Raw genomic sequence first — 22,462 nt, forward strand, 5'->3', positions numbered from 1 at the left:
CAAGCGATTCTCCTGCCTCGCCCTCCCGCGTAGCTGGAAGTACAGATGTACACCACTGTGCCTGGCTCATTTTTGTATTTTCAGCAGAGACGTGGTTTCACTATGTTGGCCAGGCTGGTCTCGAACTCCTGACCTTGTGATCTGTCCACCTCTGCCTCCCAAAGTGCTGGGATTACAGGCGTGAGCCACCGTGCCGTACAATCATGTTACTAATAATCTTGAATATTTAACACACATTGGAAACAATACTATTGGGGGGTGTGTGTATATATATGTATATATATATATATATATGTATATATATATATATATATATATATATATGGTGCTTAGAACAATTCCCGACCATCACAAAAGAATATTCAACATTAATATTAATATTAGGAAAATGTCACCTACCCGGGATCATCATTCCTCTGAGAAATTCAGAACTGCATATGTGTGTGTGTGGATAGTGGCTGGCGGGGTTGAAAATGAAGAAGAAATGGCATGTGTGAGTTTCACACCTACTACATGCAGACACTTGACATACAGCATCTCACTTTGTCTTGGCAACATCTCTGACCTGGACACTGCCAAGCCCCTTTGTGGATTCTCTCTCTTGCTTTCATTCTTTCATTTGACAGTTACTCACTGGGCACCAGCTGTCTAGCAGTTACTGTTAAGTGCTGAACAAAACAATGGTTAGACAAAGTAGAATGGCCAGGTGCGGTGGCTCATGCCTGTAATCCCAGCACTTTGGGAGGCTGAGGAGTGTGGATCCCTTGAGGTGAGGAGTTTGAGACCAGCCTGGTCAATATGGTGAAACTCCATCTCTAAAACTAAAAAAAATTAGCTGGGTGTGGTGGCGGATGCCTGTAGTCCCAGCTACTCAGGAGGCTGAGGCAGAAGAATTGCTTGAACCCGGGAGGCAAAGGTTGCAGTGAGCCGAGATTGTGCCACTGCATTCTAGCCTGGGCAACAGAGCGAGACTTGGTTGAAAAAAAAAAACAAGAGAGAGAAAAATAGAATGATTTTCATCCTTGCTCACTGAAAACAACATCACAGGGGAGGACAGAGGCTGAGATTATTAAGGAATCACACAAAAGACTAGCTGTGATGGTTAGATTTATCAGCAGGCATGTGGCTTGTACCTGTCATCCCAGCTATGTGGAGCCTGAGGCAGGAGGATCACTTGAGCCCGGGAATTCAAGGCTGCAATGAGCTATGATCATACTCCAGCCTGGGGGAGTGAGACTTATCTCTAAGCAAATAAATAAATGTAATGAGCCAGCTTGGCTAGGCCATGGTGTCCAGGAGTTTGGTCAGACACTCTAGGTGTTTCAGGGAAGGTAGCATGCAGATGTGGTTAAGCTCCACAATCAGTTAACTTTAAGTAAAGGAGATGAATGTAGGTGGGCCTCATCCAGTCAGTTGAAGGCCTGAAGGGCAAAAACTGAGGTTCCCTGGAAAAGAAGAAATTCTGCCTCAAGATTGTAACAGAGAAATCAAGTCCTGCCTGAGATTCCAGCCCTCTGGCTTGCCCACCAGGTTTTGAACCTGGCAGCCTCCACAGCTGCCTGAGCCAGTTCCGAAAGTTGAATCTCTTAACATGCATACACAAATATGGGATAGGCTCTGCTCTCCTGGAGAGCCCTGACTGGCAGCCTTCAGTGCCACAAAGCAGAGGGCATGGGACGGACAGGCGGGTGTCTGGGGGAAGTGGTAGTGACTGAGGGTCCACAGGGTGGACAGGTGATTGGGCAGTGAGTGTGACAGCCTGCCAGGCAGGGGAAGCTACAGGTGTGAAGGGCTGTGGGGACAGTAGGTGAGTCCAAGGAACTGAAAGAAACAAAGTCAAGTGGATTTGTAAGACTGCAACAGCGCTGGCAGGCAGGGGTGGGCCAGGCAAGATCTGGTGGCCCGATGAGGTCTGGACAACCTTCTGGGAGCCACATGAAGCCCTGGAGGAAGGCCAGAGGGAGAGACGGGACTGGGGACAGGCAGTGACTGCCTTGGTGCCCTCCCTGTTGGACAACCAAGGGCTGGTGGTCTCTTGCTTCTGTCGAATGGCCCCATCCACACATTAGCTGTGTCCTGGGGGTTTCAGTAAGTCTCTGTCCTCTTGTCCCTTCAGCCCTAGGGTTGGAAACAGCCCCACCATTTCCAGTCCCAGGGATTGCACCATATTTGCTGTTTCCCACACCACACTATGACTTTGTGAATAACCTTTCAACTCAGCTCCCCTCCACTGCCCACTTTTAATGCACCATCTGTGTCCTGCCAGCACCGTGACCAGTCCAGGTGACCCCACAGACCTAACTCCAAGGGGCACAGCTGACAATGTTCTCTAAGCAATGAGTGCCCCAGGAGCTGTGCTCTACAGAAAGCCATGCCTCCAGCCCCACCCCGGAGACCCCTCTGAGGCGCTGGCCACCTCAGAGGATTTGCAAGAAGCGCATGAGTCAGCTGGATGCCCTGAGCTCTGGCCTCGCCTCCACCTTGGGTAGCTGCTCTCGCTAGAATCTGCCCAAACTCTGCTCCAGCTGCTGCTGGGGCACTCACCCATGGGGAGATTTCATCATCAGGCTCATGACACTGATAGGGTCTTTGGCAGGGATGGCACCAGGGGAACCATTGCACCACTCAGCCAAGCTCAACACATTCCAGGTCCGACCAGGGGGACACCCCAAGCACCCTGTCCCCTAGGCTCCCTGATGACAGCACCAGGCCCTCCCACAGAAATGTAGTCAACACCAGTAGAGCCAGAGGGCAAGGTCCCCTTAGCCCACCCAACGCTGCTCCAATCAGTGCCTGTGGCTTGACCACTGCCCACTCCCTGCCCACTCCCAGGCCCCTCTGGGAGTTTGATCTGCTGGGTCCTCTCCTGTTGTTCTCCGACTGCTGCCGGGCTTAAATATCAAAGAATCCTCATTGTTTGATAATTCTGCAGACAAAAGCCCATGGAATATCTCTAACTCGATCTAGCGGCCTCTGGTCCGCTCTCCTTCTCCCTATCTCCTGCCTCCCCACCTTATCTGTGCGTGCCTGACCCATCCGTAGCTAACACATTTCTTTTGTGCGGATGCCTGGCTAAAGTCCCCAGGGGCTCTTTGGGCAGGCATTTGTTCTTTGGGCAGAGAAGGAAGTTGGGCTTTGAGAGACTACGCAGTATTTTAGGGACTAGCTAGAGTACAGTTCCAGGTCCTATGAGGGAGGTGACGCCATAATCCCATTTTACAGAAGGGGATGATGAGGCCCTTGGGCATCAGTAGCTTACTCCAAGTCATGTGGGTAGGAAGGGGTGAGGGCTGATTCCTGAGCCTGCTCTTCCATGCTTCACTTCTGTACCTCTCACCCAGCTATCCAAGCATGCTTGCGATGCTGCAAGAACATAGCTGGCGGCATGCGTATCTTCACTGCTAGATAGCGAAGCCACAGACTAGGCCGGCTCCAGGATCCAGCCCAGGGCAGTTCACACATAGAAATCTGCTCGTGAGGGACCAGTGCCTCCCAGGACATGACGCCAAGGGCCGTAGCGATCCACAAGTGGCAGGTGAATGACAACCAAAGGGACAAGGAAGGCTGTGTAAGGCAGGTGGCCATGGAGGCAGGAGGCTTAGCACTGACAGAGGAGGGCAGAAGGGGAGGGTAAACCAGGCCTGTGCCCAAAAAAGCACATGGTGGTGATGATGGAGACATCGGTATGTTTCAGCAAACAGGATGCCCTTCAGAGTGGCTGCTGTGGGTGGAGTTGGATCATGGAAGTCCTGAGGAACACGGACTTGGGGACTGAAGGCAAGGGGGAGCCCGGCTGGCTTGTGAGCAACAGACAGCAGTGACTGCAACTGGCACATGGTGGCTGAACTGGAGAGGGGTGCACGGGACACCCTGTGGGAGTTGAGAGAGTGGCCCAGTCTCCATGGCAGTGACTTGGGAAGCCTGTTTCCTTTGGAGCCTCTGTTTCCCTGCTCCTTTCTGCATCGACGCCTGCCCATTTCCCCCACAGCCCAGCAGTGCCAGCAGGTTGGGAGAACCCTTCGATGTGCTTCCAAATCTTCCTCTTTGCACCTTGGTGCCTCCTGTTTGTTCCTTTGCTGGGGAACTTGGGGGAAATAAAAAGATTCCCCTGAAGCACAAATAGTGGCTCAGAGTAGGCAGTGTGGAGAAGTGCCCCAGAGAAACACGATTAACCAGGATTAGGATCACATGAGAAGGAGGCGAATATGTTTTCATATTCACAGCCTCACAAAAAGAATTTAAATCCACAAATCTTCTTATGTGTGTGGATTGAGGAGTGCTAAATTTGGAGTCCCAGGACATCCAAATGACATTAGAAGCGTGTAATGTGGCTAGGAATTCAAGCGGTTGCACCATAGGGCACTCAGGCTCACACCTGTCCCAGAACAAAGGATTTCTCCCCATTTGGGTGGTGCAGGAGGCTGATAAAAAAGAGACAATTCAGAGCTCCTAATGCCCCTTGCACCTGCCCTCAGGCATCTGTCGCTGGTTCTCAAACCCTCAGCATAAAGGAAGGGCTGGGGGTGTGGCCGCTCTGGAGCTGAGATTCACAGTCTGACATGTGGCTTAAAGAGGCCCCCTCCTCCCTAGTCCCTGACTTCGTGGAAATATTTTAACGCTACTGATTTTCAGGGGCATCCAGGAGGCGCCTGAGGGAGCCGAGGGGGGCAACCTCTAGCGGTGTTCACAACGGGGATTAAGATCACATTATAAACCCAGCTGCGGCGATGGCAAGGCGCGCAGCACCCTCCAGGGTTCTGGGATGGGTGGGAACGTCAGGCGACAGCAGGCATTTGGCATGAACCATCCCATCCCCAGACACTGAAGGTTGGAGGGGTGTCACGGTGTCCAGTTGGATCACAGGACTAACTGCCCTGGCCCAGGCCCAGCTGCACACCCATCCCTGGGCCTCAGAGGAGAGGAAGGGTAGCTCTCATCAGAAAGGGCCCAGCAGTCAGGAAAGGAGGGAGACCTTGCCCTCTTGACAAGGGACTGCCAAGCTGTCCACCGGGAGGACCGAGAGCTGTCCACGGGTGGCTGGAGCAGATGGGCAAGGATGGGCACCACGGGTCCAGGGCATGTTCATAGCAGCTGAAGCGTGGCAGTCCTGGTGAGGCTCGGGATGGAAGATACGAGAGGACACTGGGCAGCTTGGGCCTGCAGAGGCCCAGCAAGCAGGTGGGAGAGCAGGGGCCCGTTCTGAACAGGAGGCATTCCCAGAGCCTGTCCCTGGGGGACAGGAGGTGTGGACTATGGAGAGAGTGAGATACTAGTATTGATGTCTCCCCAAGTGTGGCCTCAGCTCACGAGTCCTGGAGATGGCTGGGGAAGAAAGCACTGGGTCCTGTCCCTAAAGTGCACCAAGTCTGCACCAGGCACCAAGTCAGCACTTCTCTCAGGTTGTTTGTTTGACCTCAACAGCTTTACCAAGGGGGTGATATGTTCTCTTTCAAAGTGAAGAAATGGGGCTAGGCGTGGTGGCTCATGCCTGTAATCCCAGCACTTTGGGAGGCTGCGGCGGGTGGATCACTTGAGGTCAGGAGTTCGAGACCAGGCTGGCCAACATGGTGAAACCCTGTCTCTACTAAAAATACAAAATTATCTGGGCGTGGTGGCACATGCCTATAATCTCAGATACTTGGGAGGCTGAGGCATGAGAATTGCTTGAACCCGGGAGGTGGAGGTTGCAGTGAGCCGAGATCGTAGCACTGCACTTCAGCCTGGGTGACAGAGTGCAACTCTGTCTCAAAAAAATAGAATAAGATAAAAGGTGATCCAAGCAGCCCGGCTCCAGAGGCCCAGCTCTTCATTCTAAGAATCTACCTTTCAGCCTCAGCTGGTCTCTCTGGATGGCGCCCATGCCCCACCTGGGGGAGCGTTCATGCGGCAGGGGGAGTTCACCTCCGCTCAGCCCTACTCTGCCCACCCTCCCCACAAAGTGATCACGAGTCCTCCTCACCCTCTGTCCAATGAGGAGGCAACTCTGGCAGGAGAGGTAAAGGGAGCTATGCTGAATGACTGCTGGGAATGTCCAAACACCCTCATGGCCAGAGGTGCAGGAGGCAGCTCTGTCCCAGTTCTATCTGAGCTGGTCACCAAGTGGGCATCCAACGCTGGGAGTGTGCCTCCCATCCCACGCTGCAGTCCCTTCCGGGACCTCCCGGGGGTGGGAGGACTGGACGCCTTGTCCCCAGCTGCCCATTAGAAGGCCTCCCACATAGGGAACACAGCATTTTAAAAACGTCTTGTTCTGCTCAACTTTAAAACACACAAGTGCCATTTTATCTCCTCCCACAATGCAGCGACAAGAGGCGGGCCTTGCCAAGGCCGGCTGTACTGCTTAGGTCTTTGGGAGAAATGAAGACTGGAAAGGCACAAGGTCTAGGGACGGGGATGGCAGAATGTGCCCAGCACTGGCTAGAGACTGCCATCTGAATTCCAGCTCTAAAGCTTGGCCAGCTGGCTGAGCATCCTGGGGTGGGTAGAGGGTGCACATGAGTTTGCACGTGGGGGACACTGCGTATAAGCCTCAGCTCCCTTCAGATGTACAGCATGGGGCAGGAGGAAGAAACGTGATCGAAAGAAAAACCACCCTGGCTGGGCGCGGTGGCTCACGCCTGTAATCCCAGCACTTTGGGAGGCCCAGGCAGGTGGACCACGAGGTCAGGAGTTTGAGACCAGCCTGGCCAATACGGTGAAACCCCATTTCTACTAGAAAAATAAAAAATTAGCTAGGCGTGGTGGCACACACCTGTAGTCCCACCTACTCGGGAGGCTGAGGCAGGAGAATCACTTGAACCTGGGAGGTGGAGGTTGCAGTGAGCTAAGATTACGCCACTACACACCAGCCTGGGCATCAGAGCAAGACTCTGTATCAGGAAAAAAAGAAAAAAAGAAAAAAAGAAAAAAAGAGGCCGCCCTGGCTATTTTCTCTTGCCCCTCTGGGTTCTGACTCTTTTCACCTTCTTCTCTCTGCTCGTCCCCTAAATGACCAACACCATCCTTTATCCAGGAAGATACTGGCAGGCAAACTTTGCAAGCATGTCTGAGAGTGGTGTGTTGTGCACCAGAGCTACATAGAAACATTAATAGCTTCTCAGTGAAGAAAGGGGATCATCAGAAACCTAGAAGGATAAATTATTAGGAAGAATTTGCTGTTTCTTATTAACTCAGAGAATAAGTCTTCAGATTCAATTTCTATTTACAAGGCCCCACAATATGCCTGGGAAGCAATGTTCTCCCTATTTTGCAGGTAAGACGTGGAGGCTGAGAGAGAATAAGAGCCTTCTGATACGCTGTGTTCTGGAATCTGTTCCAAGAATCTCATTCCTATTTGTTGACTGAGGCTCAGCTTCTGAAAGTATTGACTGAGCTATCATTCCCCTTCAAACTCAGAAGAGTTCGTTCTGAGCTCAGGCTTTGTGCACAAAAGCAGTCAGATCTTTCCCACTTTACAACACTCCAGACCCAGGAATCTCACATCTTCTGCCAGGATCCATGAAACACTAACAGGCTAACTTGTTAGTAGCAGCAGGATAAAAGCAAATCCCAGACCTTGCAGCCTCTCCCAGCCTCCTCTATGCCATTTTCTCCTCCTGCCCCCACCTACCTGAAGCCTCCAGTGGGTTCTCTCCATACCCACAATGCAATCCAAGGCTCTCATCAAGGCCTGCAAGATCCTACATGAACTGGTCCCTGCCTACTCTCTGATTCCATTTTCCATGCCTTTTCCTTATTCACTCTGCAGAGTTGCATCATCTTCCACGCTATCCCTCAAGCAGGCCAAGCATAGGACCTACACACAGGCTATCTGTTCTGCCCAGAATGCTCTTCCCACAGGTAGTAACGTCATTCCTTTACTCAATTCAGGATGCTGGGTCAAATGGCAAATCCTTGCAGAAACTGCCCCTGAACCATGATATGTATCGGTCTCTGCATTTTTCCCTCTATTCTTTTATTTTTTTTATTTTTTTGAGATAGAGTCTCGCTCCGTCGCCCAGGCTGGAGTGCAGTGGCATGATCTTGGCTCACTGCAACCTCCACCTCCTGGGTTCAAGCGATTTTCCTCCTTCAGCCTCCCGAGTAGCTGGGACTACAGGTGTGTCCCACCACGCCCAGCTAATTTTTTGTATTTTTAGTAGAGACAGGGTTTCACCATGTTAGCCAAGATGGTCTCCATCTCCTGACCTCGTGATCTGCCTGCCTCGGCCTCCCAAAGTGCTGGGATTACAGGCATGAGCCACACACATGACTGACATTGCATACTTACATATAGCTGAAAGGATTCCCCGAGCAACTAAGTTTCTTGAACTCAAGGGCTTTCTTAGTTCCCTACTGTATTCCCAGAGGAGTGACCCTACACTCTCTTTCACAATCACCTGGAAAGTAGGCATTATCCCCACTTTATAGAAGAGGAAACTGAGGCTGAGAAGTCCAGTGATTGCAATTTACCCAATTTAACACTTAGTTAAATTGTTAGAGGTAGGATTCAGATCCAGATATGTGCAATGCTAATGCATTGTTTGCAGACATTCCTCCATGAGTTTCTTGCATTCCTACACATCTTGCTGGGTAGACAAAGAATGCAAGGCTCTGACTGCTCTGTACCTGGCTTGCATTTGCAGCAACCAATCCTGAGACATGCGGTAATGTCTCCCTCTGGGACAAAAAGCTGGCTTGCTCGCTGTCTGTCACAAGATGGTGGATCCCCCAAGCTTGGTGTTCCTGTCCTATATCGTAACCCATTGCATGTGCAGGCATCTATATGGGCCCTCCGCATGCCCACTATGGCACTTAGGGGGTGAAGGGGAGCCGACACAAAAGCTCACGCCGCTTTTGAACTGCGAATAATAAAGTCAAGAACTCTCTGGGTTTTACCGAATAGAGAAAGTGGTCATGTTGCGCCTGAACTTCTGTGGAGGGCACGTGCTGTGTCTTATTTAGCCTTAGTACTCTCGGTATGTGCCCCTGGCCCCAGGCCCCTCTTAAGCACTTGTTTAATTGACAGGCAGACACATGGATTACCCAATGGTGCTGAATGATAATGGGCTTGCTGGTCAACCACTGAGCTGCCTGCTCCTTGGAGGGAAGCTGCAGGGCTGGGCTCCGAGTCACACAGCACAGGCGTTTCTTGAGCCTTCCTTACAAGGACTCTTCAGGAGCTTACAGGCCAGAAACCAGACAGAATTGCTTTCTGAGTATTATTTTTCCAGCTGAGTAAGATGCAGTTAATGGAAGGCTTAATAAATACTTCTGAGCCCTGTGGAAACAGAGACATTCTGCTGCTTCTGGAAATGAGTTTCTGGTTCTGCAGCCACAGGTCTCAGGTCAAGGAGAGGTGAGAATGGGCGGAAGCTCTGGTCTAAATGTCCAAGACAGGATCACCAACGTACTGCCCCCCTTTCTAGGACATCTCTTTGCTAAGAGCCAGAGGTCTACAGAATCAAAGGGGAGCTGACAGAAGCCCAGTTCCCATGCCTGGCTGCTACCTGCCTTAGAGGCAAAAAGGTTGGTTGTAGCGTTTCCAGACCACAGGAACATACAGATGACCACACCTTTCTGTTCCATTTTCAGAGTCTCCAGGAGGGGGCGAGACTTGCCCAAGGTTGTACACTGGCCGAGGTGGCACTCAGATGAAACTACAGCACATGAAGAGGCACCTGGCCCTGCTGTGGAGCCCAGGGGTCTGGTTCCTAGAGAGCCTGGAGCCTCAGAGCAACTTTCCTGGGACGGGGACCAGAGCCTCTGCCGGCCGTAATGGGCTCAATCCTGAACGCTGGTGTGTGGATGCTCTGGGATTGTCCAGGCCACGGCACCCAACGGGGATGGGGCTATTTTTCCCAAATACCACCCCTCTTTCGAGTTCTTGGACCCAGGAGCCCTTCTTTTTTATCAACTGATAAATCTATGTGAGCAAAATCAAAACAGAAAACAAAGTCAGAGAGAACCTGGGGCCCCTAACTCCTCAGCATGTCTCTTCCAGCACACCCAGCCCCACGAACCGCTCCCCCAGGAACTCGGCTGGTGCTAACACCACCCTGTGATGAAGGAGGGACCTGAGTCCGCACACAGGGGCCTAAGCCTAATGGCTGTGCCCAGACAGAGGTCCGGAGGTCTGTCAGCCACTGCACCCCCACCCAGCCACTGTCTGCCTGCTGCACCTCCCTCCCTGAGCTCAGCACAAGGTCGGCAGTGTAGTTTCCAAAACTATTTCTTCTCCTATTTCTGTGGTTTTTGAATCTGGGTTCCTGCTCTGCCTGGAAAGACAGGCCTGACATAGTGGACTGCAGTGTGCTGAGAACTCACAGCTCTAGTTAAAGAAGGTATTTTGAGAATACATACAAAGCAAGAAGATGAAACCATTGCAAGCTTCATCAAAGACAGAAATTGTGCAAAGAGGATTAAGGACTAAGACAAGTAGTTTCCTATTATACACCTTTCTTCTGCCCCATGCAATTTTGTTTGATTTTTCTTGCTACACAACCCCCATCCCACTGCCACACTCCTGCAGACACTTGGAGGTGACTAAGGAAGGGATACTAGAGGTGAGCAGCCGCTGTGATGGTGGTGGGGGGTGGGGTAGCAAACACCCAGAGAATCAAACTCAAAGAGCGTGATGGTACACCAAGCATACTCTCTGCCTCAGGGCCTTTGCACCTGCTGTTCCCTCTACCAATACTGTTCCTACCCCAGAATTCATATGGCTTGCTCACCCACTGCATTCACGGTTCTGTCCAAATGCTTCTCCTTGGAGAAGCCTAGCCTGATCACCCTAAAATAGCATCGCTGTCTGTGCCACTTGTTCTGTGGCATTCCCCTTCACAGCCTTCATGAGGAACTAGCACTTGACAGTGGACTGAATGTCTGTCTCTCTGTCTTCCCCCACCAGGAGGCAGGCAGTTCAACCGACTCCCTGACTGTTGTGTGCCTGCTGGGAGCAGCAGTAGGCCCTCAATGAGTATGTGTGGACTGCAGGGACAGCGAGCTGTGAAACAGCAAAGCACTCAGCACTCAGGGAGCAAAGATTCATTCTGATTTGTGCCTCCCAAGAGGTGAGGGTGTGGTTGGTTCTGGGCCTCAGTGTCCTCATCTGGAAAATGGGATGATTGTAACGGAACTTCCAATGAGCCCTGCCCATGAACAGCCAGTGCCACTGTCCGGCTAGGTCAGGTGCCCTCTGATCTGTGAACTTTGTGTTTGGAGGGTTTTTTTGTTTTGTTTTGTTTTTGTTTTTTCCCCTAGCTGAGCTCTGCTTGCCCCTGACTGAGCAGACCAACTATCCTCAAAGAAGGGAAGGTAGAACTCAGCCCACAGACTTCCTTTGGCTTTTGCAAAAACAACAAAACCAAAAATACTACAAACCACACCGTGTAACTATGCAACCATCCAGAGTGGTGCTGAGTGAGACTGAGTCCTGCCTGCCGGGCTCCTCTGTGGTTGAGGCAGAACGTGAGGCACACAGCACACGAAGAGGCACCTGGGCCCTGCTGTGGGGTTCCAGGGGTCTGGTTCCTAGAGATCCTGGGGCCTCGGAGCAACCCTCCTGGGAGAATGGACCCAGGACCCTGCTGGCCACAGTGGGCTCGATCCTGAACCCGGGTGTGCTGAAGCTCCGGGTTTGTCCCAGCCACGGCACCCACTGGGAATGGGACTGTTTTTCTCAAACACCACCACCCTTCTGAATTCTTGGACCCAGGGGCCCTCTCCTTTCAACCCAGGAATCTGTGTGAGCACCATCAAAACAGAAAACAAAGTCGCAGGTCTCCCCATTTTAAGGCAAAGAAAGCAAGGCAATTTAGAGCACAGGTTCTGGAGTGAAAGAGAGCTGGGTTTGAATCCCAGCTCTGCCACTTACCGGCTGTGTGACCTCAATGGAGTCTCTTAACTTCTCTGAGCCTCAGTTTCTTCATCTGAAAAATAGAAGAAAATACTCAGGACACTGAGCATGGGGAGAGGGCGTGAGGATCGGTGAGACAGTTTCTGTCCCTGCTTGGCTCAGATATACACAGTAAATGCTAAGTGCTCACATGAAGCCTCTGAGCCCTATCAAGGCACTCAGTGTGGGGAAAGAAGATAGTCACTTAAGGAGCACTGGACGGGAGCCAGGGGACCTTCGTGCAGAAGCTTCCTGTCCCAAACTGCAAACAGAAAGCTCTGAGCTGCATGAGCTCTAAGACCACTTCCTGTTGTAAAAATACTAAATTTGGAGAGCCTGCCCCAAAGAGTTTTAACCAACGTGCAAAACACCGAAATGGGGGAGGAATGAGTCAAAGAGGGCCAGGACAAGCGGATCTTGCTCAAACCCTGAAGGATAAGGACAGGTGGAGTAAACAGAAAGTGAGAGGATGGCACATCCTTTTTCTGGGACCTGCTGTGTGCCCGGCACTGGGTTAAGGCCTTTCACATCCATTATTTAGCCTCATGACAGTCCCTTGGGGTAGCTCCAGCCTCGCCATCACACCCAGAGTGAAACCAAAGCTCGGAGGTCGAGCAGCTTGGTGGACTAAGGGGGGCAAGGGCAGAATGGGGACTGGAACCCAGGTCTGCAGGTCAAAGGCTGTTTTCACCCACCCCCAACCCCAGGGAAGTGTGTGCACTCACAACAGGGCTGGGGGCAGCTCACAGATCTCACTGGGCCGGGGCGGGAGGTAGTTCTGAGTCTGGCATATTCTTCTAACTGGCAGGAAACAGACAGCTAGGCATTTTGTGAAGGAACAGAGAGACGTGAACCTAAGACTCAAGATCAGAGAAGTGGTGTTGCCATTGCTGTAATTTTTTTCCTAAATCCTGAATGAGAAGTGGGTGCTCAGTAGGGGGCAATAACAAATGATAATCATGCCCTACCCACGGCTGGCAGTAGCTTCGGTCACAGCTGCTTTTGCGCCTGTCACCTGTAATGCACTTTTCCACCAGGGACAGGGATAAAAAGAACTTCCTGAGCTGTTAAGACTGCCTGGGCCTCAATCTCACCCTCTCCCCACAGTGTGCCCATGCCCCATCAATAATGGATGAGTCGGAGGCCTTCAGACATTAATATCACACCGAGAGGCCCACGGGGGCCTGAAGGAGGGAGCAGGTGCCCAGGGAGGGGCTGCCTTGCCTCTGACTCTCTAGAGAAACAACACGAAAGGGATATTTTTAGTTTAATTAAAAGTAAGTACTTTTCAGAACAAGCAACACCTGCTCTTTGTGTCCTTTTCCCCAACAGTGCAGGGAAGGTTGTAGGGAGGAGACACAGCTTGACATAATTGATGTCACCTGGGTCTGAGGGCAGTGATGAGGGTCGGGGGCTATGGAGCAAGACAGCCTGGGTCCAATTCCCAGCCCTGTCATTCACTGGCGGTACATCCTGCCCGGAGTCACTTAACCTCGCTGTGCCTCAGTTTCCTCATCTGTAAAGAAAAAGAATAATAGCGCCCACCTCCTAGGGTTGCCAAGAAGATTAAGAGGGTCAATGAATATGAAGTGCTTAAAGCATTCCTGGCCTGTCAGCAATGCTCCCTAAGGGCTGAGCTATCATCATCTTCATCATCATCATCACCTTCTACTCTGGGCCAGATGCTGCACATCTCACAGAAGGTATCTTTGTTCCTGTTTCCCTGATGAGGAAGTTGAGACTGAGAGGGTCAAAAATGCACTGCATCAGTCATCATACAAATAACGAATTAGCAACGAGCTGGGAGGACGCCAAAACTTTCACCTGGTGCTCTCCTTCCCAACGCTGCCGGGCTGAGCCACACCAGGCAAGGGGACTTGGACAGGCTTGGCTGTCCCCACGGCCTTTAATCTGTCCCTCCTCAGCTAACAGAGCTCTCTACTAAACAAACAGCCTCAGACATCGTTCTTTCTAAGCAAGGCCAGATGTGGGAAAGGTAACACGAGCGAGGATAGAAAAATCCACGCAGGCTTTCTCAGTGTTGCCACGGAATCCCAAGAGGTCGCCCCAAGCCTGGGTGGTTCTGTGTCTGTGGGTAGCTACTCAAGAGCAGGAAAACACTCACTCAGTGAAGGATGAGGACGGGTGGGGTAAACAGAAAGTGAGAGGATGGCACATCTTTTTTCTGGGACCTGCTGTGTGCCTGGCACTGGGTTAAGGCCTTTCACATCCATTATTTAGCCCCATGGCAGTCCTTTGGGGTAGCTCCAGCCTCGCCATCACCCACAGAAGGAAACCGAAGCTCGGAGGTCGAGCAGCTCGGTGGACTAAGGGGAGCAAGGGCAGAATGGGGACTGGAACCCAGGTCTGCAGGTCAAAGGCTGTTCTCACCCACCCCCATTCCCAAGGAAGTGTGTGCACTTAGGCATAACCCAGAAACTGCCCCAGACACAGGCAGCGAGAGTAACTTCTCCTATGCCTGTCCAGCCTGGCCCTATCTGGCGGGGTCATTAGGTGCTGTCTTAAGGTGGGGAGCAGTAGCTGTGGGAGGGGGTTTGGAGAATTACTGTCCATTTGGAATCTATAAGAACATTTCTGTAAAAGAAACAATCTCTCTGGCTGAGTGCAGTGGCTCAGCCTGTAATCCCAGCACTTTGGAAGGTCAAGGTGGGCGGATCACTTGAGGTCAGGAGTTCAAAGACCAGCTTGGCCAATATGGTGAAACCCTGTCTCAACTAAAAATACAAAAATGAGCTAGGTGTGGTGGCAGGCACCTGTAATCCCAGCTACTTGGGAGGCTGAGGCAGGAGAATCGCTTGAACCTGGGAAGCAGAGGTTGCAGGGAGGCGAAGGTTGCAGAGAGCCAAGATTGCGCCACTGTGCTCCAACCTGGGTCATAAGAGCGAAACTCCATCTCAAGAAAACAACAACAACAACAACAACAAAAACCCAATCTCTAGCACTTTGGCTCTGAGCACTACCCAATACTTAGGAATAGCCACAAAAGGCATGGGGAAATGAAATCTGCTGAGATTTCGTGGACAAAACAAGCTTTGTCTTAATGAGATGCATCCTGGCTGGCAGAAGACGGTGGCTTGACCAAAGTCACCAAGCAGGTCAGCAACACAGCAGCGAGTGCAGCCCAGGGCACCTCAAACCCTGCGTGCCTTCTGTCAACTGCCTCAGGATTCGCTGGGGGACACAAGCATCCATTTCCTGGTCACCTCATTTATGCCAGGAATTGGGAGAGGTTGCAAAGGACAAAGAAAGCAAATGAGGCATTATCATTGCAGGGAATGCCCAATCATGATACTGTGGGGCCTGCTACCACCAGGGCACTAAGAGCAGCCTAGCTCTTATTCAGTGCTTGCCTGTAGGCCAGACACTATCCTAACCCATTTAAATCATCACAACAGCCCTGCAGAACTGGCCCTTGCTATGGACTGAACTGTCCCCCACACCCCCACCAAATTCATATGTTGATGCCTTAACCCTCAAGATGACTGTATTTGGAGATAAGACCTTTAGGAAGATAATAAGGTTAAATGAGATCATAATGGTGGGGCCACAATCTGCTAGAACTGATGTTCCTATTAAAAAAAAAAAAAAAAAAAAAAGAGGTGCCAGACAGCACTCTCACCATATGCACAGAAGAAAGTCATGTGAGGACAAATTAGAAGGCAGCCATTTGCAACAGAAAGAGAGCCCTCATCAGAAACCAACCCTGAAGACACCTTGATCTTGGGCTTCCAGCTTACAGATATGTGAGAAAATAAATTTCTGTCGTTTAAGCCACCAAGTTTGTGATATTTTGTTATGGTAGCTCTAGCAAATTAATGCAGGACTATAACTATCATCCCCATTTTGCGGATGAGAAAGCTGAGGCACAGTGTGGTCAAGCACTTTGCTGAAGGCCATATGACCACAACTATTAAGTGACAGAGATAGGAGTCAGACCCAGGCATCTGTCTGCAGAGCCCAGTGCGGCCCAGCCAACTGTATTATGCAACTATTTATTCCCCTTCTAGCACCCTCCACCTCTCACTGTGGGAGGACAGACAATATCCCTCCCTGCTCCACTGATATTGGGCTTGGCCACGTCACTTGCTTTGGTCGACAGAGTATGTGCGGTTCTAACATGTGCCATCTCTGAGCAGAAAGCTGAAATTTGACTACGTAGTTCTTTCAGTTCTGGTTAGAGGACAGCATGTCCTGGTTAGCGACTACCTTCACCCTTGACCTTAAACTGAGAAAATTCACAGAGCTTTGCTGAGCCACAGCTGACCTGCAGGTTACCCACAGCATTTTCACTTGTAATGAACAAGAAATAAACATTTGTTGCAAGTCACTGAGCTTGGAAGATTTTGTTACGCAGCAAAGCTGACAAACACAGAGTTCCTTTTGCAAGCATTCTATCTCCCCCCAACAAACGTTTGATTTGTAAGAACTGAGTAGATGGTGGGGAGATCCGACTCCCACTCAGGCTCTGCCATTTTGCAGCTCAGTGGCCATGGATAAGCCATTTCATCTCTGAACTTCAGTTTTCTCATCTGCAAAACAGGGATAATGAGCATACCCACGTCCTGGGGCTGCTGTAAGGATTCAGTGAGAGGTGGTAAGAGTTCTCAGCACAGTGCCTGTAATGATTAGGATCCACTGTCTGCTCCCTCTCTGCCCCATCCCTGACACCCCTCCTTGAAGACCCTCCCTCCCTCCTTTCCTTCCTCCCTCCGTCCAGCCCCCCACTCCCTGGTTGCCTGGAGAACCTCCACCCTAGCTGGGCCAATTGTTCTTCGATCAATTGTTTTTCTTTATCTGTGTCTTTAACCTGCAGGGACTCTTCTGCCTGGGTTTTACAAATGGAAAGTACATCGCAGCTCCACCCTAGGCCTTATCCTTAACAAGGACTTTCTGATTTCCTGAATCTCTCCAGATGTAGTGAAAGCAGGTAGATGTCAAGTGTATGGGAACTACATGGCATTTCCTAAAAATAACTGAATGAGAGTGCAGAGAAAAACATGCCCACCTTTCAAGGCAGCGATGGCGGCACTGTGAATTATGTTTATGATGAGGTAATGTATCAGGGCTGAAGATAGAGGAGTTTGGATTAGAATCAAATGCTGCTATTTCAGCACAGCCTTACAGTCGGTGCTCCCTCAGCCAGGCAGTGTGCAACGTCTACACTGTACATGGAGAGGAGGGAAGGCTGATCCTGCTCAGGGAGGTGGCAGGAAGTAGGCTGGGAGGAGCAGAACGTCACTGAGTTCCTGTGAAGTGAAGGCTGGGCTCTCCTGGCCCGGAGAGCCACTGAAGCCCAGAATGGAAGGTAGGGTGGGAGGGCAACTGGAGAGTCTGACTCCTCTCCCCCTCCTCCAGTCCTGCATCACAGATGAGAAACTAAGACCTGGAAAAGGGGAGTGTCTTCCCCAAGGTCATGTAGCCAGCCAGCCTCAGAATTTGGACTAGAACCCAGTCTCCTGAGACCTGCTCAGGCATCATTCCATCGCCTCCTGCTCAGTTAGAAGGAAATGAGATTCCTCCCTCTTGCTGGCTCGGAAGGCAAATGTCAAGTTTCTCTACTCTTGTGGGTGGATTTACCAAAACTCAATCCAATCCAATCAGCTTTTCTTTGAGTCATTTCAAAACATCTCCCCTTTCTGGGAAAGAATCAAGCCCATTCACCCACTCCCTGGGGCCTGGAATTGAAAGTGGGTAGTGAAGTGGGAAGTCAATCCCAGGCATAAAATAATAGCTGCTTGTTTCTGGTTTAGTTTTTTGAGTTCTTATTTGTTGGTTTGTTTTTCCCCCAACTCCTGAGATAGGCCATGTTGGGGAAGAGTGGCCATGGGAAGGTACAGACTCTGCCCTCAAGAGCTGTCAGTGAAGAGTATGAGATAGGACCTTCTATGATCGAGAAGAGACAGGGGAGTTCAGCACAGGTTGGGCTACGCAAGGAAGGCTTCGGGGAGGAGGTCAGCCTGGCAACTCTTCTGGAAAATCGGAAGAAGATGACAAGGCAGAAGAGAAAAGGAATTCCAGTTTTGGAGGGTAAAGTTTTGAAAAGGAGTGAGGAGGACACACATTCCAGGTTTCTGTTTTTTGGGGGAACAAGGGGGAAGTAGAAAGAGTTGGTATTGGGTAGGAGAATCCACGATCTCAAAGTTCAGGAAGCTGGGTGGGAGTGAGCCTCAATTTCTTCACCTGCTAAACAGAAAAGACAGGCTAACTCTGCAGACATCTGGGGGTGGTCAATGATGTAATACATGTGAAACATCCCAGAACAGTCACTGCAGACAATTGGGAGTTGCAGTATCCAATGCAGCATCATGGCTGACAGACAATTCTTTATGGGTCTCTTGCACTTCCGTGTGTCTTGCAAGCAGAAGCACAGGGAGGTTTCTTTTCTGAACTACCTTTTTAAGGAGGCACAGAGCATAGAACATAGAGACAGTGTCTCCTTCCAGAGCAGGGCTCAGATGTGCTCACCCTCCAGGATCATGAAGATAATGCCTCCCTCCAAGAGAAAAGTTGAGTAGGTTCACTTGCAGACCATTATTGTAAAAGATTGAGGTTCCTCATCTATGAAGCAAGCCCATGAGACTTGGGGTACAAGTAGAAATGATGCAAACGTGAAACTTAGGCTGCCTGCTGTGCTGGAGTAAAGTCTTTTGACTCTAATCCAGGAAGCTGCTATCTTTTGTCAGCATCTGCCAGCAAGCTAATCTGTTGGCTTGCAAATAGGGTGACATCTCAGATCTGTCACAGTTCTTTATGTCTACTAGCCTCATGTGGCTATTTCTTTTTTTTTCTTTTCTTTTCTTTTCTTTCTTTCTTTTTCTTTTTTTTTTTTTTTTTTGAGATGGAGTTTCACTCTTGTCGCCCAGGATGGAGTGCAGTGGTGCAATCTTGGCTCACTGCAATCTCCAACTCCTGGGTTCAAGCGATTCTCCTGCCTCAGTCTCCTGAGTAGCTGGGATTACAGGCACATGCCACCATGCCCGGCTAAGTTTTGTATTTTTAGTGCAGACAGGGTTTCGCCATGTTGGCCAGGCTAGCCTCGAACTCCTGACCTCGCAGCTCGCCCACCTCGGCCTCCCAAAGTGCTGGAATTACAGGTGTGAGCCACCGCGCTCACCCGCTATTTCTAATTAAACTTATATTTTAAATTTAAAATACAAGTCCTCAGTTGCACTCATTAATTAACTAATTAATGCCACTAATTAAATTAATTGAATTAATTAAAATTGAATATAATTTAAAGAACAGTTCCTCAGTTGCACCAGCTAAATTTTAAGTGCTTAACAGCCTCATGTGGCTAGCAGCTACTGACCTGGGCAGTACCAACATACAGCATTTCCATCACTGGGAAAGTTCTATTGGAGAGTGCTGACCGAGAAGTAGAGAGCACAGGGTCTGGGCCAGACTGACTTGCATTAATCCTTGTTCTATTCCTCACTGGCTTTGAGACTTTGAATAGGTTATTGTACCTCACTGAGTTCCAATTTTTCATCTGTAAGATGAGAACAACAGGACTGACCTGATGGGGTCCTCGTGAGGCTCACACAAGACAACACATACAAAGTGATCTGCCCATCTTGGGCATGTGGCATGGCTCCCTAAATAAGAACAAATATTTTTAGGTATTGAGCAAATAAATGGCAGACCTCCTTTGTATTACAGTGGGAGATGGTGATGGGCAACCTTGAAAGATAGGATTGGTTGGAAGAAACTTGGCAAACTGCGGCTGGGCACGGTGGCTCATGTCTGTAATCCCAACACTTTGGGAGGCTGAGGTGGGCAGATCACCTGAGGTCAGGAGTTTGAGACCAGCCTGTCCAACATGGTGAAACCCCCGTCTCTACTTAAAATACAAAAATTAGCTGGGCGTGGTGATATGCATCTGTAATCCCAGCTACTCAGGAGGCTGAGGCAGGAGAATTGCCGAACCTGGGAGGCGAAGGTTGCAGTGAGCCAAGATTGTGCCATTGCACTCCAGCTTGGGGGACAAGAGTGAGACTTGGTCTCAAAAAAAAAAAAAAAAAAAAAGAAACCTGGGCCAGGTACAGTGGCTCATGCCTTAATCCCAACACTTTGGGAGTCCGAGGTGGGTGGGTCACAAGATCAGAGGATGGAGACCATCCTGGCTAACATGGTGAAACCCTGTCTCTACTAAAAAAAAATTACAATAAATAAATAAATAAATAGAAATAAAGAAACTTGGCAAACTGCAGAGGGATCTCAAAACCCAGGCCTACAAGTTGGGCCTTGACCCAGAGATATTTGGGAGTCTCAGAAGATTATAGGCAGCGGGAAGGAAAGACGGGAATCCAAGAATTCCACATAAGAAACGTGTTCTAGACTCTGGAGTCCAGGTAATTTGGTGTTTGAATCAGATGCCAGGTGACAGTAGGGAAGACCAATGAGTGAGCTTCCTTGCTGTTGGGGAAAGATGCACATTCTCAAATCCACTACTCATCAGTAGGGGAAACCATAGGATAGGGTTCCTTAACTTCCCTCTTCGCTCCCTGAATTCCTGCAGTGCTTGCTGGGGCTGCCTGGAGAAAGAGAAAGAACAGGAAGGCACAGTCTCCTGATGCGTCCTCTCCCCGACCCACGCCCATGGAGATGGTGGGGAAGAGCACAGGCTTTGGCCCAGGAGGTTGGCTTTGAGTCCTGGCACTGCCATTCCTAGCTGTGCGGTGCCGGGAAGGGATTTCACCTCGGCCAGCCACGGCTTCCACCTTGCAGGCACGGGCATTACAAGGCCCATTTCTCGGGGTTGCTGGGAAAGTTAGACGAGATAATATAGGCCAAGTTTCTTGAAGAGTTCCTGGCACATTGTAGGGACATGAAGAAAAGAAGACTTATTGTGCGTTTCTTCTCCAGGCTGGCCCAGAGGACGAGCAGGAAACCTGAGCGGCGTGGAGGGCAGGGGATGGTAATCAAGAACCGCTGGACTTTCCTTAGGTAGCAAATTACGCCCAGTGACCCTCGGAGCCACTTCACCTGGAAAGGCAGGTTTCAGGTTTTCATTTCCTTAGCTGGGGTCAGGCTACCTGGAAGGTGCTGGGTCCCTGCAGGGTAGATGCTGCTGGCACTCTGCCCAGGGGCCTCTTCTGGCTGGGCCACCACCCCTCAGCTGCTGTGACTATTGGTTGCTGACAGCTTGCAGCTGTCCCTTGATCCAGAGAACTGCCTCTGGCCACACAGGAGCTGCCTCCCCTGGGAGGTGCCCACCCTCTCACCCCCCACACCCTAGGCAGCCCACAGACAATGACGGAGGGACACGGGGTTACACAAGATTGGCCTCCTTTGCCTTTTCCTTCGGTTTCCCCTGCTGATGGTCAGTACTAGAGTTGAAAAAAAATGCACCTTTCCCCAACAGCATGGAAGCATGCTCATTTCTCTTCCCTACTGCCACCTACAGTCTGAGTCAAACACCAAACCACCTGGACTCCAGAGTCCAGAACACGTTTTCTTATGTGGAATTCTCGGATTTCTGTCTTTCCTTCCTGCTGCCTATAATCTTCTGAGGCTCCCAAATGTCCCTGGGTCCAGGCCAAACTTTTAGGTTTGTGGGACAGTCTCATGGTGCAGTTTGTGCTCTGGGATTGGCCATAGGATCTAGCTGGGAGTATATCCCTGCTCAGCAGCTCCCCTGCATAGCCCTGTGTCCCCCATCCTTTCCCTAGAACACTTCCTCTGCAATCTGCGTGCACGGAGTCCCAGACTCAGGCTCTGCAGGGAGGAAACTGAGGGCCCTGTTTGAGGCTGTTCTCCGCAGTGACTGTGAGGAAGAGACAACCTCAGAAGCAGGGCACTCACTTAAATTCAGAGACCTTCTTCAAGAGCCGGGAGGATCCTCAATAACCACTGGGTCCAGACTCTTGGCTTTTGTGAGGAACCAGAGCTATTGGTCATTTAGTAGAGACTTGTTAGGTCCCTAGAATGTTCCAGGCTCTCTTTGGGATACTGAAGATACAATGAGGAGTGATATATATAGTCCCTCTCTCTGAAAGCTTGTGTATCATACAAAACAGTGCAGATAATGGTAAATGCTTTTGCACAAAACCCCATGGGACTTGGAGGCAAGCAGAAACGACACAAGTATGAAACTCAAGCCGGCTGCCCACTGTGCTGTGAGTAATGAAGTCCCTCGTCTCTGATCCAGGAAGCTCCTGTCTTCTGCCAGCATCTGTCAGCAGGCTAATTTGTCAGCTTGCAAATAGGGAGACATCTCAGGCTTGTCACAGTTCTTTACAGTTACCAGCCTCATGTGGCTATTTCCAATTAAAATTAAATTTTAAGTTTAAAATGCAGTTCCTCAGATGCACTCATTAATTAACTAATTAGTGTTCCTAACTAAATTAGCTAATCAATTAAAATAATTCGCTAATTAACTAAAATTGAATGAAATTTAAAGCACAGTTCTTCAGTGGCACCAGCCAAATTTCAAGTGCCTAGTAGTCTCATGCAGTGAGAGGCTACTGAACTGGACAGTACAGATATTGAACATTTCCATCACTGGGAAAGTTCTATCAGAGAATACTGGTTGTACAGTTGAGGCACAGGGTCTAGGGCCAGACA

General features: G+C 50.2%; 1 protein-coding gene across 1 annotated transcript in view; it reads right to left on the reverse strand.

Moving 5' to 3' along the window:
* The window catches only part of ST3GAL1 (ST3 beta-galactoside alpha-2,3-sialyltransferase 1), a 116,366-nt gene that overhangs the window by 32,801 nt on the left and 61,103 nt on the right, over nt 1–22,462 (reverse strand). The window contains exon 3 of the mRNA XM_025394447.1: nt 11,855–11,909. The gene's annotated coding sequence lies outside the window, so the exon portion shown is untranslated. The remainder of the gene's footprint in view (nt 1–11,854; nt 11,910–22,462) is intronic.

Source organism: Theropithecus gelada, chromosome 8 (assembly GCF_003255815.1).
Source record: "Theropithecus gelada isolate Dixy chromosome 8, Tgel_1.0, whole genome shotgun sequence".
NCBI lineage: Eukaryota > Metazoa > Chordata > Mammalia > Primates > Cercopithecidae > Theropithecus > Theropithecus gelada.